Source organism: Camellia sinensis, chromosome 12 (genome assembly GCF_055761805.1).
Source record: "Camellia sinensis isolate YWXY chromosome 12, ASM5576180v1, whole genome shotgun sequence".
NCBI lineage: Eukaryota > Viridiplantae > Streptophyta > Magnoliopsida > Ericales > Theaceae > Camellia > Camellia sinensis.
Window position 1 is genome coordinate 58,331,681 of NC_138972.1, and position 16,071 is coordinate 58,347,751.

Genomic DNA, 16,071 nt, shown 5'->3' on the forward strand with positions numbered 1-16,071 from the left:
GCATGTCTTCGCAGGACCACGTGAAAACATCTTTGAAATCTTTTAATAAAACGACTAAGCGTTCGCGCTACTCGGAAGACAACGTGGACCCGATCTGGACTAGATGCGGATCCTTCTCAGTACCCACATTAATTGCAACGATTTCATCAGCAAGGGGTTTTACAAACCTCTCTTCTTCTCAATCAATCAAGTGTTTCAAAACCAGAGGAATTCCTTCCTCGTCGTTTTTATCAAAATTTTGAAAGTCATGATCAATGCAATATACAAGTGGCACAAAGAAGTACTCGGAAATAGCAGTGGTATCATTCTCATTCAAAGCTTCCAGTTCATCCAATTCCTCGGTTGCAACCGACTCAAAAGAAAAGGAAAAAGATGACCTCGACAAAATTACAGCATCTGGGTTATCAACCCCATGAATACTGGACTCCGATTCAAAGAACTAGAATCAGATTTCGACTCCACAGACTCTGTGGAATCAGATTCTAGCTGACTACCTGATTCAGAACTACTGGACAGAAAACCCTCCTCCAGCTACCAAGTGAGGGACGGTGCGTTAGATACATCTAGAATACCACCGAAAGGGTCCACACTTGATTGGTCTCTGATCATGGAAATGGTGAAGTCATCTCCCAAACTTTCTAGATCAATCGGAGAATCTGAAAGGAGACAAGCCAGTGCTGCTCCTATCTCAAGTTCACTGCTGTTGGACTCACCTTCTGTGCTCTGTTCAGCCTCGGCTGTTAATTCAGTATGTTTCTATGTGGCTTCATCCTCTTGCAGCTATAAGTCGAAGAAAATCTCAAAGCCAGGCAAACGCCACTTCTCAAAGTTCAACCATGGCTCAGGAAAGCTGCAAAATGGGAAGTCTTTCCCCTCCCAGACAAAGCGACCATTTAGAGTTCCCTGAATTGGTCTATGTACAAGCTCATAGTGCTTCCCATTTTGCTTAGCTTTGGCTCTTCTTGCCAGTTCCTTACCTTTTCTCACCCAGTCCTCCTTGGTGGGTGTGTAGCCCAAGCCAGAGGCATGAGGGTTATGTGGCACTTCGGCCAGTGTAGTAACGACCTTCCGGCCGCTCTTTCCTAATCCCATCCCGGGTATATGTTGTAGCTTGTTCATGAGGTAAATTGATTGAGCACTGACGTACAATCCCTCATCAATAGCCAAGATATCTTGCACCACTCGAGCCTCAGCCAAGGTAAAACTAGACAAGGAAACATCCTCGTCACCATGTACAATCTCCAGTACTAGTGTAGTGACCTACGGCGGAGGAAGTGTAGAAGAATTTCCAAAAACAATTGCTACCCCTTTTCCAAGAGGGCACTTCAGCATCTGATGCAAGGTGAAAGAAACAGCTTTCACTTGGTGCAACCAGGGTCGCCCAAGTAACAAGTTGAAAGTAGTCAGAATATCTAGGACGTGAAACTCAATATCCTGTTGTGCCGGGCCAACCTGTGTTCTGATTTGAACTATTCCCGTCACCTCTTTGCTTGTGTTATCATAAGCCCGGATCACCTGGGCCGTTGGTAGAAAGTCTGCTGGCTTCAAGCCAATAACATAGGTCGTGCGCGATGGACAAACATTAATCGCAGACCCAGTGTCAACCAAGACAATCGGCACCCACTTTTCTCTGCATTCAACTGAGATGTATAACGGTTTGTTATGCTCAGAGCACTTGGGCGGCAATTCCTTATTCGAGAAGGTCAAAGATGGCGAAGCACCTCCCGGGAAGACAAGACCCACTAGTTGCTCTGGAGTTGTGTCGATAGGAACCTTGGCCTTATCCATTACTGACAGGATAGCTTGCCGGTGCACGCGCGAAGCTATGAGCAACCCCCAGATGGATATGTCTGCTTGGATCTTCTTCAACTACTTTAGTACAGCTTCCTCCTCTAATAGTTTTTCCCTCTGTTTTTCGGCCTCCTTATCCTTTCCGGATGCTTTAGGTTGGTCCAGGTGTGCGAGTTTGAAGTACCGCCCACTTCTACTTATGTGATCCACCTCCTCAGAATACCAAGTATCGTCTGGTAGGTCCTGACCCCAATCTTCATCGGTATGGGCAAGATGCAGATCATCATCTTCTCACCATATTTGTAACACCCTCAAACAAAAAAAAAAAAAAAAAAAAAAAAAAAAAAAAAAAACCACAAATCATACATTCATGACATACATAAACATAAGTGAAAATAAACATTTTTTCATTCATCAGAGTATTTAGTCCAAAAGTATTATATGTTGACAACAAAAGAAATGCCTTGCGGGCTTACAACTTTCCAAGCCAACACTTGGGTTCAATAAAAATAGAGTTCTACCTCTTTACACAAATAAGCCCTTGGCTTGATATATATGTAATACAAAAGAACAACAAAAGGGTCTAATAGCCTCACGCCTCCCAAGCTACGTCCTTGGAGGTGGCATGTCACCTGCACCTGAAAATGATGTCCCATATAGGGTGAGCTAACGCCCAGTAGAGATATGCTAAACATAATATGAGCAATAACTAAAACATTAACATTTGATAAATGTTTAACCCGCATAACCCAACATGCAAACAATCCAGTTCCATGAAAATAATCTATGTTTCATTCCACCTTCCTTTACTTATACAGTTTCAATTAATAACCATGGCTCAAAACCTGACCGAACAAATTAAACGAGATTACATCTCATGCTAAAACATTTCCTTTATCCACAATTCCTTTCCAAATGAGATATCACTCATACCAAAACACTTCCATACTTCACAATAGATACACATATTTGCTGTATCAATCTCATATTATAACACTTCCATACTTCACAATAGATAAATATATTTGCTGTATCAATGGAGTCTATCCCCTATCTCCTCCCAAGTAATATCCAGTTTAGGAGTCCATCCCCTATCTCCTCCTAAACCGTGGAGTACATCCCCTATCTCCTCCCACACAACACAATGTATATAAACGTTTATCATATACATGTTCAATCAATACACAAATTAGATGCATTATTCCAACCGTCATTTTAAATGACACATTCAACTAATTAGTTTTAATTCACCTAATCATCATGCAGTGTCTACAACAATCAAGATTATCCTCCACCGATAGGCCAAGGCAATTATTTCTAAACAGATAGTAAATGCATCAACAGATAAATTATCAATATTTTCAAGAGTGAGTGATTAATCAATCCAACTCCACCATTCATTCTCATCTCTTCTCAATTTCATTATTCCTAACTCAATTTCACATTTCCATAACTTTCCCAAATTAATTATACAAATTAATTTATATTAACAAATTAGGGCTTTTCTCCCCCTTTCCTCAACATTGACCCAAAGACTCAAATATCGACAATAAACAATAATAACCCTTTTTGAGACCCAAAATACACACGTATTGGCCCAAAGAACCAAACCCCTCTTATACATTTTGAAACCCTAACACCCAAATTTCTCAAGTCAACATTATATCAAAATAACTAATAGTTTATGTTAAAGATCATAAAAATGAGTAGTTATCCCTACCTCAAATGGAGAGACCCAAAGGAACGATGAAGAAAAATCGAAAATGCTCCAAACTTCAAGATTCTCAGATGGAAAGGTAGCCCAAGCCAAGCTCTACACTTTTACAAAGGGACAAGGGTGGAAGATCACTCAAACTAGATCAAACCTTAGAGAGAAGTTGTGTTCTAGAGAGAGAGGCTCTCAAAATAGGGTTTTGAAAAGTAAGAGAGAGAGAGTGAGTGCGAAAAGTGATTTAAAATAACACAGTCCAGATCTGATATACGTATAACCCGCTCGAGCGGATAATAGGACGCTCGAGCGTCAAACACAAAAACTTAACCCACTCGAGCGGAAAAATACCCGCTCGAGCGCCAAGGTACAAAACAAGACACCACCCGCTCGAGCGCAAAAAGGAACCCACTCGAGCGTAGATTACACTCTTCCTGTACTTTTACAGACATCGAACACCCGCTCGAGCGCAAAAATACCCGCTCGAGCGCCAAGGCACAAAACAAGACACCACCCGCTCGAGCGCAAAAAGGAACCCGCTCGAGCATAGATTACGCTCTTCTTGTACTTTTACAGACATCGAACACCCGCTCGAGCGCAAAAATACCCGTTCGAGCGCCAAGGCACAAAACAAGACACCACTCGCTCGAGCGCAAAAAGGAACCCGCTTGAGCGTAGATTACACTCTTCCTGTACTTTTACAGACATTGAACACCCGCTCGAGCGCAAGGATACCTGCCCGAGCGCAACCTGCTCGAGCGTAAAGAAATATGCTCGAGCATAAAAAACGCACCTGTAGTATTTTTGCAGATGGACAAACTACTGAAGGTATGAAAACTCCGCTCGAGCGGATCACTAAAAATCTGGGCAACAAGAGTTGGGACAAAAACTCAACCAACCTGTTCGAAACATGGCCAAGACAATTCTAAACTCAAATACAAAGAGTTAAAGGACGGAAACGAAATACAGACAACAACAACTATCAACGGAACCAAGTCCAGAATACAGTAATCATGAGAGGAAAACCGGGATCGCTATAACCTCCCCCTCTTAAGGAATTTCGTCCCCGAAATTAGGTACGAGTTTCAAAAACATGTTTCCTCAATTCTTAACAATATTACAACTCAATATTCAACAACTTGACCCATTACCGGTCATCTCATCTCTTTTCAAGAGGCAAATCACAATATTTTATTGAATATGTCTTATCAACATGCTTTCCCTTGAAATTTACCAATTTCAATACATATTGCACCATTCAATTACATATTCAATGCCAATAATATATTTGCATTTCTAAAACAGAATTAACATATACAATGTTAAAATAAACTTCCATTTCAGGGCAAGTTCCATAATACTTCCATAAATCGAAACATTTACAATGTTTTACAACTTAAGACATATTAAATGCTCTTAAAGTTCATCAATACAACAAAATACACAACATACGCTCAAACATCCACAAATACATCCAGATATTTCTCTCGGACCTCCAACTCACGCTCCCAAGTGGCTTCTTCCACTCCGTGACGTTTCCATAGAACCTTTACAAAGGGAATGGTCTTGCCTCGCAAGACTTGATCCCGCCTATCCAAGACCCGTACCGGTCTCTCCTCATACGAGCCATCCTCGTCTACCTCCATGTCGGTCTAATCCAATACATGCAACGGATTCAGCTCGTACTTCCGAAGCATACTAACATGAAACACATCATGCACTCTGGACAACTGTGGCGGTAAAGCTAAACAGTATGCAACCTCCCCAATCCTCTCAAGGATCTCAAAGGGACCGATACACTGAGGGGACAACATCCCACTCTTCCCAAACCTCATTAAACCCCGCCTAGGTGATATTTTCAAGAAGACATGATCACCCACCTCAAATACTAAAGGCCTCCACCTACGGTCGACGTAACTTTTTTGGCGACTCTGGGCTGTAACAAGCCTCCTACGGATAAGCTCAACTTTCTCCGTTGTTGTCCTCACCAACTCCGGGCCCAACAAAGGTGCATCACCCACCTTAGTCCAACATACCGGAGACCTACAAGGTCGGCCATACAAGGCCTCAAATGGTGCCATACCGATACTTGACTAGAAACTGTTGTTGTGGGCAAACTCCACCAAGGGCAAGTGCCTGTCCCACGACCCACTAAAGTTAAGGACACAACCTCGAAGCATATCCTCAAGGATCTGAATAGTATGCTCGGACTGCCCGTCAGTCTGAGGATGATAAGCCGTGCTAAAGGTCAATCTAGTGCCCAAGGCACTCTGCAAACTCTGTCACAACCTAGCAGTAAAACGTGGATCTCTATCTGAGACGATCGACATTGGGACCCCATGCAACCTCACTATGTCCCGAATATACAAGTCGGCAAGATGATCTACCGAATCTCTCACGCGCATAGGGATAAAGTGCGCCGACTTAGTCAACCGGTCTACAACCACCCAAATAGTATCACTACCCCGCTGAGTCCTCAGAAGACCTACAACAAAGTCTATAGTGATATGCTCCCACTTCCACTCGGCAATAGGCAACGGTTGTAACAAACCCGCTGGCCTCTGATGCTCGGCCTTCACTTGCTGACAAATAAGGCACTTCGATACAAAAACTGCCACATCTTTCTTCATACGCCGCCACCAAAACTGGCGACCCAAATCACGATACATCTTAGTGCCTCCCGGATGCACTGCAAGGCGTGAATGGTGAAACTCTCGGAGTACCTCCTCTCGGTAAGACTCCGGTACAAACAGACGGTCTCGATATCTCACACTCAGGTCGGGATACATAGTCAAACCCTCTCAATCTTCTCACTGGAGATCTTCTCTCGGAGGGATTCTACCTCAAGGTCACCTCTCTGCGCCTCCAACACTTGATTCACAGGTGTAGGCTGCGCTATTACAGAAAATAAGGCCGCAGCCTCAACGGATTCACTCAAAAGCAAATCAAACTTGTCAAGTGCACCTAACATCTCCCACTCCCGGATGGCTATACAAGCTACATCACTAATGGATTTTCTGCTAAGGGCATCGGCCACAACATTGGCCTTTCCCGGGTGATAGTGCAATTCAAAGTCATAATCCTCAATAAACTCCATTCACCTCCTCTGCCTTAAATTCAAATCTCTCTGTGTAAACAGATACTTCAGACTCTTATGATCCGAGAACACCTCGAATCTCTCACCATAAAGGTAGTGCCTCTAAATCTTCAAAGAAAAAATCACAACTACTAACTCTAGGTCATGTGTAGGGCAATTCCTTTCGTGTATTTTCAACTGACGTGAGCCATAGGCTACCATTTTTCCCTCTTGCATCAGCACACAACCCAAACCCTCTCGTGAGGCATCATAGTAAACCGCATAACCCAAACCTCTCTTCAGAATAATCAAAATCGGAGCGGTGGTAAGTCTAACTTTCAACTCTTGGAATGACTTTTCACAAGTCTCACTCCATACAAATTTGGCCCCTTTTCGCGTCAATCTAGTTAACGGCGAAGCTAGCCTGGAGAAATCTTTCACAAACCGACGGTAATACCCCGCTAATCCTAGAAAACTGTAGATCTCAAAAACACTCTTACGTTGTGCCCAGTCTTGCACTGCCTCTATCTTGGATGTATCAATAGATACCCCTTCGCCGGAGCCTACATGGCCTAAGAATTTAACCTCTCTTAGCCAGAACTCAAACTTCCCAAACTTAGCATAAAGCTTATGGGCTCTAAGCAACTCAAGCACCACTCTCAAGTGTTCCTCGTGCTCCCCCTCAGAAGGTGAATAAACCAGGATGTTGTCCACAAAAACGACCACAAAACGATCTAAGAACTCCCGGAAGATCCGGTTCATCAGGTCCATAAACACTGCTGGTGCATTGGTGAGCCCGAAAGGCATCACCAGAAACTCATAGTGGCCATACCACGTACGGAATGCCATCTTTGGGATATCCTCCTCCTTGACCCTCAACTAATGGTAACCCGATCACAAGTCTATCTTAGAGAAACAACGGGACCCTTTCAACTGGTCAAACAGATCATCTATACAAGGCATAGGGTACTTGTTCTTAACCGTAGCCCGATTCAATTTCCGATAATCAATACAATGTCTCAAGGCACCATCTTTCTTTTTAGCAAAGAGGGCCGGTGCTCCCTATGGTGAAGTACTAGGACGGACAAAACCCTTATCTAGCAACTCCTGGAGTTGAATCTTCACCTCACTCAACTCGGCTGGGGCAAAACAATAAGGTGCCGTGGAAATCGGAGCCGTGCCAGGCACTAAGTCAATAGAGAACTCAATCTCTTAATGAGGTGGCAAACTAACAAGATCCTCGGGAAAGATGTCCGAGTACTCACAAACCACTCTCGGCAATACAGCCTGGGTCTCATCACACTCATTACTCATAAAGCTAGCGAGAAAAGCACTAACCTCACTCCGCCCTCGCGGATCATACCCTGGTGGCAACACTCTACCAACCCGATCCCCTAAGAAATGGAAACAATCCCCACTCAAGGTACATACTGTGACCCTCTAGCGGTAACAATCAATAACAGTCCGGTATGACGATAACCAATCCATACCCAAAATCACATCAAAACCCGACATGGCCATAACTACAAAAGAAAATGGAAATTGGCGGTCAGAGACCTCAATATCACAACCTTTACATCCTTGTTTCAAAATCAATTCACCCCCAACATGTGATACAACACAAATAGGAGATGCTAACTGCGCCAACTCCAACCCCAAAATAGATGCAAATGCAGCAGATATAAAGGAATGGGATGCACCCGTATCAATCAACACATTGGCAACCGAGTTACAAAACAGAAAGGTACCTCTCACAACAGATGGAGCTGGGACAAGATCCTGCGTGGTAACAGCATACACGCGCCCAGAAGGTCTCTGATCTACTTGCTCACCTCTCAGAGCAAAAGGCTGCTGCACAGATTGGGACGATGAAGCCCCCTGATTGGCCCTTGAGGCCTGAACAGACTGAGCTGGCTGAAAACTCTGCCTCGGCCCAGATGCACCAGATGTGCCACTCAACTGCGGGCAAAACCTCTTCAGGTGCCCCGCCTGACCACACTGGTAACAAGAGAGTGATTGGCCTCTGCCCTGACTCTGGCTCTGAGTTCGAGCCAAAGATGAAGCTACTCTCTGACCTCCTCCCCTCTGTGGGCAAGCTGGAGACTTGTGGCCCAGCTGGCCACACTTGTAACAAGTAATGTCTTACTGACTGCCTCTTCCAGAGCCTATACTCAGCACTGGAAAGGTCGATCTAGCAAAAGCACCCTGGGACTACTGAGGGTTAGAGCCCCTCTGCCTCCTGCAGTCCCTGGCCATCCTGACTCCTCTTGGAGCCCCTCATCCTCTCCTTCTCTTCCTGCATGATAATCTCAAGATGTGCCACCGCATCCACAAGGCGTCTATACTCCCTAGTCATAAACCCAGCAACCCTAGTATTAAGCCCGTGCCTCAGCTTCTTCTCGAACTCAAGACAACGGCGTTCCTCAGACGCCACAAGCTTAAGTGCAAAACTAGATAAATTGGTAAATGCAGCCTCAAACTTGACCATTGGCATACTCAGCTGCTTAAGCTGACAGAACTGGTCTCTCAACTTCTCCCTGACAGCTGGAGATAAAAACTTCTCCTGGAAAGCATCTATAAAGGCCTCCTATATGCCACCAATACGGCCCCAGACAAACTTCCACCACTGGCCCGCGTCTCCCTTCAGTTGGAAAGACGCCAAGGTCACCTTCAAAGTCCCGTCTTCGATGCCTAGCATCTCAAATGCCTTCGTCATCCGTTCGAGCCATTCATCAGCCTTAAGTGGCTCTTTCGAATCACCCACAAACTCATCCAGGTTAGACCGAAAGAACTCTCTCTTCAGAAAAGAAGGCCCTGCCTCAGCAACATGGGCCTGGACCTGATTCTCAACTCTGAGAATATCCATAGATTCCCTCAAAGCTCCTGCCATCTCGCGGGCTAAGGCGCCTATGGCCTACTGACCTACTAGTTCGGCCACATTGGCCTGGCCAACACCCTCCTGCTGCTCCGAAATTTCATCCGGTATAGGCATCTCTTGCTTCCTAGGCCTACTACGCCTACCACTATGTTCTCGTCCTGACATCCTAAGAAAGGTAACGAAGAACATTAGCACATTCATAAATGTGCCGAAGCTATAACACTCACGTCCTAATGCATTGACAACTGTAAGTCACTCCATGTAAGCACGTAATCACATAAGCACCTACGAATTTCATTTTCGGATAATGATGGTACCATGACGTTACTAGAGTTCCAGTTAGAAACAACATTGATCAAGTGCTTTTCCAATAGGACTTCCAGAAACCCAAGGATCCAATCAACATCCTAGAAACTAAATCCCATACCCAAATAGTCATGTAAACATGCTATCACATAAGCACATAACATTACATCTAAGCCTCTAACAAGCGAGACAAACCCATTGTGATACTAATCACTTCCCACGTACCCAAGTATTCAAACCCGGTACGCTCTGATACCAAGTTCTAACACCCTCAAAAAAAAAAAAAAACCCACAAATCATACATTCATGACATACATAAACATAAGAAAAAATAAACATTTTTCCATTCATCAGAGTATTTAGTCCAAAAATATTACATGTTGACAACAAAAGAAATGCCCTGCGGGCTTACAACTTTCCAAGTCAACACTTGGGTTCAACAAAAATAGAGTTCTAACTCTTTACACAAATAAACCCTTGGCTTGATATACATGTAATACAAAAGAAAAACAAAAGGGTCTAACAGCCTCATGCATCCCAAGCTACGTCCTTGGAGGTGGCATGTCACCTGCACCTGAAAATGATGTCCCATATAGGGTGAGCCAACGCCCAGTAGAGATATGCTAAACATAATATGAGCAATAACTAAAACATTAACATTTGATAAATGTTTAACCCGCATAACCCAACATGCAAACAATCCAGTTCCATGACAAATAATATATGTGTCATTCCACCTTCCTTTACTTATACAATTTCAATTAATAACCATGGCTCAGAACCGGGCCAGACAAATTAAATGAGATTACATCTCATGTTAAAACATTTCCTTTATCCACAATTCCTTTCCAAATGAGATATCACTCATACCAAAACACTTCCATTCTTCACAATAGATACACATATTTGCTGTATCAATCTGATATTATAACACTTTCATACTTCACAATAGATAAACATATTTACTGTATCAATGGAGTCCATCCTCTATCTCCTCCCAAGTAATATCCGGTTTAGGAGTCCATCCCCTATCTCCTCCTAAACCGTGGAGTACATCCCCTATCTCCTCCCACACAACATAATGTATATAAACGTTTATCATATACATGTTCAATCAATACACAAATTAGATGTATTATTCCAACCGTCATTTTAAATGACACATTCAACCGATTAGTTTTAATTCACCTAATCATCATGCAGTGTCTACAACAATCAAGGCTATCCTTCACCGATAGCCCAAGGCAATTATTTCTAAACAGACAATAAATGCATCAACAGATAAATTATCAATATTTTCAAAGGTGAGTGATTAATCAATTCAACTCCACCATTCATTCTCATCTCTTCTCAATTTCATTATTCCCAACTCAATTTCACATTTCCATAACTTTCCCAAATTAATTATACAAATTAATTTATATTAACAAATTAGGGCTTTTCTCCCCCTTTCCTCAACATTGACCCAAAGGCTCAAATATCGACAATAAACAACAATAACCCTTTTTGAGACCCAAAATACACATGTATTGGCCCAAAGAACGAAACCGCTCTTACACATTTTGAAACCCTAACACCCAAAATTTCCCAAGTCAACATTAAATCAAAATGACTAACAGTTTGCGTCAAAGATCATAAAAATAAGTAGTTATCCCTACCTCAAATGGAGAGACCCAAAGAAACGATGAAGAAAAATCGAAAATGCTCCAAACTTCAAGATTCTCAGATAAAATGGTAGCCCAAGCCAAGCTCTACATTTTTTACAAAGGGACAAGGGTGGAAGATCACTCAAACTAGATCAAATCTTAGAGAGAAGTTGTGTTCTAGAGAGAGAGGCTCTCAAAATAGGGTTTTGAAAAGTAAGAGAGAGAGAGTGTGCGAAAAGTGATTTAAAATAACACAGTCCAGATCTGATATACGTATGACTCGCTCGAGCAGATAGTAGGACGCTCGAGCGTCAAACACAAAAACTTAACCCGCTCGAGCGCAAAAATACCCGCTCGAGCGCCAAGGCACAGAACACGACACCACCTGCTTGAGCGCAAAAAGGAACCCGCTCGAGCGTAGATTACACTCTTCCAGTACTTTTATAGACATCGAACACCAGCTCGAGCGCAAGGAAGCCCGCCCGAGCGCGACCCGCTCGAGCTTAAGGAAATCCACTCGAGCGTAAAAAACACACCTACAGTATTTTTGCAGACGGGCAAACAACTGAAGGTACGCAAACTCCGCTCGAGCGCAAGAAAACTCGCTCGAGCAGATCACTAAAAATCTAGGCAACAAGAGTTGGGACAAAAGCTCAACCAACCTGTTCGAAACATGCCCAAGACAATTCTAAACTCAAATATAAAGAGTTAAAGGACGGAAACAAAATGCAGACAACAACAACTATCGACAGAACCGAGTCCGGAATACAGTAATCATGAGAGGAAAACCGGGATCGCTATAATATTCCTCTAGTAACTGTAGACACCCCATTTTTGACCGTCCTTAAGACTTAGATGTCACCGTTTGAGTGCTCGGTGATGATGCATATTGTGCTCGTTCTGAGGTTTCAGAGTCTCGGCTGCGAGCCTTGTCTCCAGACTTCAGGGCTCTTTTGTGCTTTGCTTCGGTTTGCGAACAAGGTCCTGTTTTCTCTATTTTTCCTTTCTGAAGGGAGGGAGAGGTCTCGTAGACCATCTCTCAGTGGCCGTAGGCTACGTTTCATGACCGTAGGCCATTTTTCCTATTTGGAGACCAGTTTTCGATTTTCGGAGCCATCGACCGTGTGCCTCGGTTCGGGACTGCTTAACTATCTTCGTTTGCTCCAATTTTTGACACACACCTTGTTTCCTCTCTTTGAGGGACACTGTGGCCCGAGAGACCACCTTCGTGGTCGCACGCCAATATCGGTACCTAACAGCCTATTTTTGGGGCCCCAGGCTGCGTGTTTTGGCCCCCGAACCCTCATTTTGCATCAGTTAGGGTTTATTTTTGGTATGGACCATATTTTCATTGTTAGGAGGGTGATAGTATGGTGGGAGACCAGCAATTCTTTTGGAAATTATTTTCTCTCTCCTACAGCCGATTTTCTTAACAGAAAACTGGTTTTCCTCATTTTTGAGCCATAATTTCTGGTCTCCAATACCACCATTGTGTTGTACTCACCTGGGAGGCCACCAATATGGGTAGGCAAACCAGCTTTTCTTTTTGACCCTTTTGAACCTTGCTAGAAAGCTGGTTTTTCTCTCTTCTAGGTCACAATTTCTGGTCTCCCACCATACAGCTGTATTCTACTCATCTAGGAGGCCACCTTTCTGGTATGGCTGACCAGCTTTACACCTTGACTCTTTTGAACCCTGGTCGACCTACCAGGGCAAGTGGTCGGCCTGCCACTTGAACTGGTCGGCCGACTAGGGTGCAACACAGCTGCGCTAGCTGTGAAGCATTTGGCCCACTCTTTGACATTTTGAGCCCTTTGTTTGTCTTCTTAAGGAAGATTCGATCTTTTTGCTTAGCTTCAAGGAGAAGCTTGACCCTTTTGTCAAGCTTCTTGAGGAAGCTTGACCCTTTTGGTTAAGCTTCTTTGAGGAGCTTTGACCCTTTCTTGAGGCTTCTCCAAGAAGCCTTGGCTCTCTTCCTCTATAAAACAAACCTTCCCTCTTCATTTGCAAGGGTTAGAAAATTTAGCCAAGGCATATACATACTCTCCTCCATATCTCTCTCATCCAAGCTCAAATGCTCCATTGTTCTTGGTCATTACACCACACCTCCTAGCACAACACCTCCACCATCCATCCAAGCACCTTGGAGCTATTTTGCAGAGGTTGAAGGCTCGCCTTCTTGGTCTAGAACTTGCTACATTGCTGTGCTACAAGGGTAAGTCATCATTTCTCCCAATTTTTTGCATTATTTTGCTTCATAACCTAGCCCTATTTGCAAGCATTTTTGGGTTTCGACATAAACTTGGAAAAGTCTTGTTTTGATCTTCTAAACATGTATGTTTCAGGACTCTTTTCTGTTTGGGGTCATCTACCCCCTTTCATGTTTCATTTCCTCATGCTTTGAGCCATGCATTTGAGCATTTGCATTGGCCTTGGTTTGGCCTTTTAGCCATTGAAATCCAGTGGATTTTTAGTGACTTAGATGTGTTTTTGAGCCCTAAAATCAGAGAGGGGTGACCCTCTCATCCCTTGTTCTCTTTACTAGCTTTGTTGGCCTTCCAAAGGAGCTCAATTTTGCATGTTGAGAAGTCTTGTTTCAAGCCATTATTTGTGAGTTTCAAGGTCTGCGTTGCCTCTGTCCAGAGCCCTTTTGGCCATATTTTGTGTCTCTGATACATGTGTAGAGCAATCCCATTCAAGGCCTTTCAAAGGGGCCTTTATTTGCATGTTTCCTATACCTATTTCAGGCTCTTTTTAGTGAGTTTTAGGACCCTCAGAACCTCTGCCCAGAGGTCGTTTTGCCATTGTGTGTGTCCATCATGCATGTGTAGTACAACCCCCTTATTGGCCTTTCAAAGGAGCCCATCATTCTTGCATGCATTAACTGAGTTTTAGTGGTTATTTGGGCATATTTTGGCATGGCATACTTCTGTTTTTGGCTGGTTTGGTGAGCCTTCATATGCTCCATATAGTTGTAATGTAACTCATGGTTCACTAGCTTTCTTTGCATGCTTTGTTGACCCCTGATTTTAACACTTTTTGGCCATGCCTTAAACTGATATTATGCTTATTGTGGACTACCCTAGCTCTGGTTTTGGCTCTCATGGTTGAATAATGTTGGTTTTGCATGCTTGTAGTTCAATACCCATGCTTAACTTTCAGTTTCGAGGTTCATTCCATGCATATACTGAGGTGTGTTCATGTTTTGGGTTCGTTATACATCATATTTTAGAGCTTGTTTGAATGCCATATTGCCATGTTTTGTACTCTTTAAATGTGTTTGAGAGTCAGACTTGTATGCCTTATTTTCGGACCATTGAATGAGCTCCATTTCGTTGCATTCTGAGCCATCATTTTAGCCCATTTCCCCACTGTTTCAGACCTGCCTAGGGTCAGTTTGGGGTTAGTTTTGCTTTTGGTACATTGTTTTGGGTACCTCTAGTGTAACACATTTCACTAGTTTCAGTACCCGGGCCCCCTAGCTTGCATTGTGTGCCATATTTGCATGTTTCGGGACCATATTTTATGTCATTTCAGAGCTGTATCATGTGTCATTTTATGCCATGTTTCATCCTTTACCATGCTTAGTTAGAGTTGCATGTTGTGTCTTAAAAACGGTTCTTTGCATTCGTGCATATTTGCATGTATCTCAGTTGTCTCATTTTCATCACATGGCCACTAATTTGAGTGTGGCTGAGGTCCACTCATATTGGTTTAAGTCCACCTTGCATTGTGTATGCCATGTTGCAATGTGTTGTGTATGTTATGTTGTTAGCATTGTGTATGCCATGTCATTCCTCGCATTGTGTATGCTAGGTTGTTAGGCGCATTGAGTATGCCATAGGTTGTTAGTCGCATTTAGTTCATGAGCATTATGCATGCCATGTAGTGTTAGCATTGTATATGCTAGGTGCATGTTTGCATTTCATCCCTTGCATGTTTGCGTCATTCAGTGGCATTGCATCTAGGATTGCATGTTAGAATTGCATTCATGTGTATCATGCATATTGCATTGTGTTTGGAGTAGGGTTAGTCTAAACACGGGAAACGAGGGACGTTTCGTACTCCAAGTGACAAAACGTGCCTCGATTCCCAATTGCCGACGCTCCGGATTATCTATGATGGAGTTTAGGCCTTGTTGCGTTCATATGTGCATTCATTTCACATCGAGTCGTACAATTTGATTCCTCGGCCATCATGCATCGAGATACGTGATTGGTGGCACAAGGATCGAGGACCACACTCCCTAGAGCTTGTGCAACGACAGGGAGAGTAGTCGTGTACACGTGTGTTGCAAATACCTTGCTTTCTCTTTCTCTTGCCTTTGTTGCAGAAAAAACCAAAAACTAGAGGTAGGAACTGGTCGGCCGACCAGCTTTTCTGGCAGGCCGACCACCCCTTTTGGTTTTTCCCACATAACCTGGTCGGTGGGTGGTCTCCAAGCCCAATAGCTAGTCGGTGGCCCTCCCACAGCTTCCTCGAGTGGAGTTTCAGCCTCTCGGAGCTTCGTGCAAGTTTCTGGATTCAATTACAAACAAAGGCGAGTCAAGGCATCGTGATAGAATTTACCGACAAGGCAAATTGAGCATGCATACACCCTCTATCATTCCGAGCAGAGCTGAGGCAGTCCATTGCACGTAGCATAGCATGCTAGTTTACTTTGCTT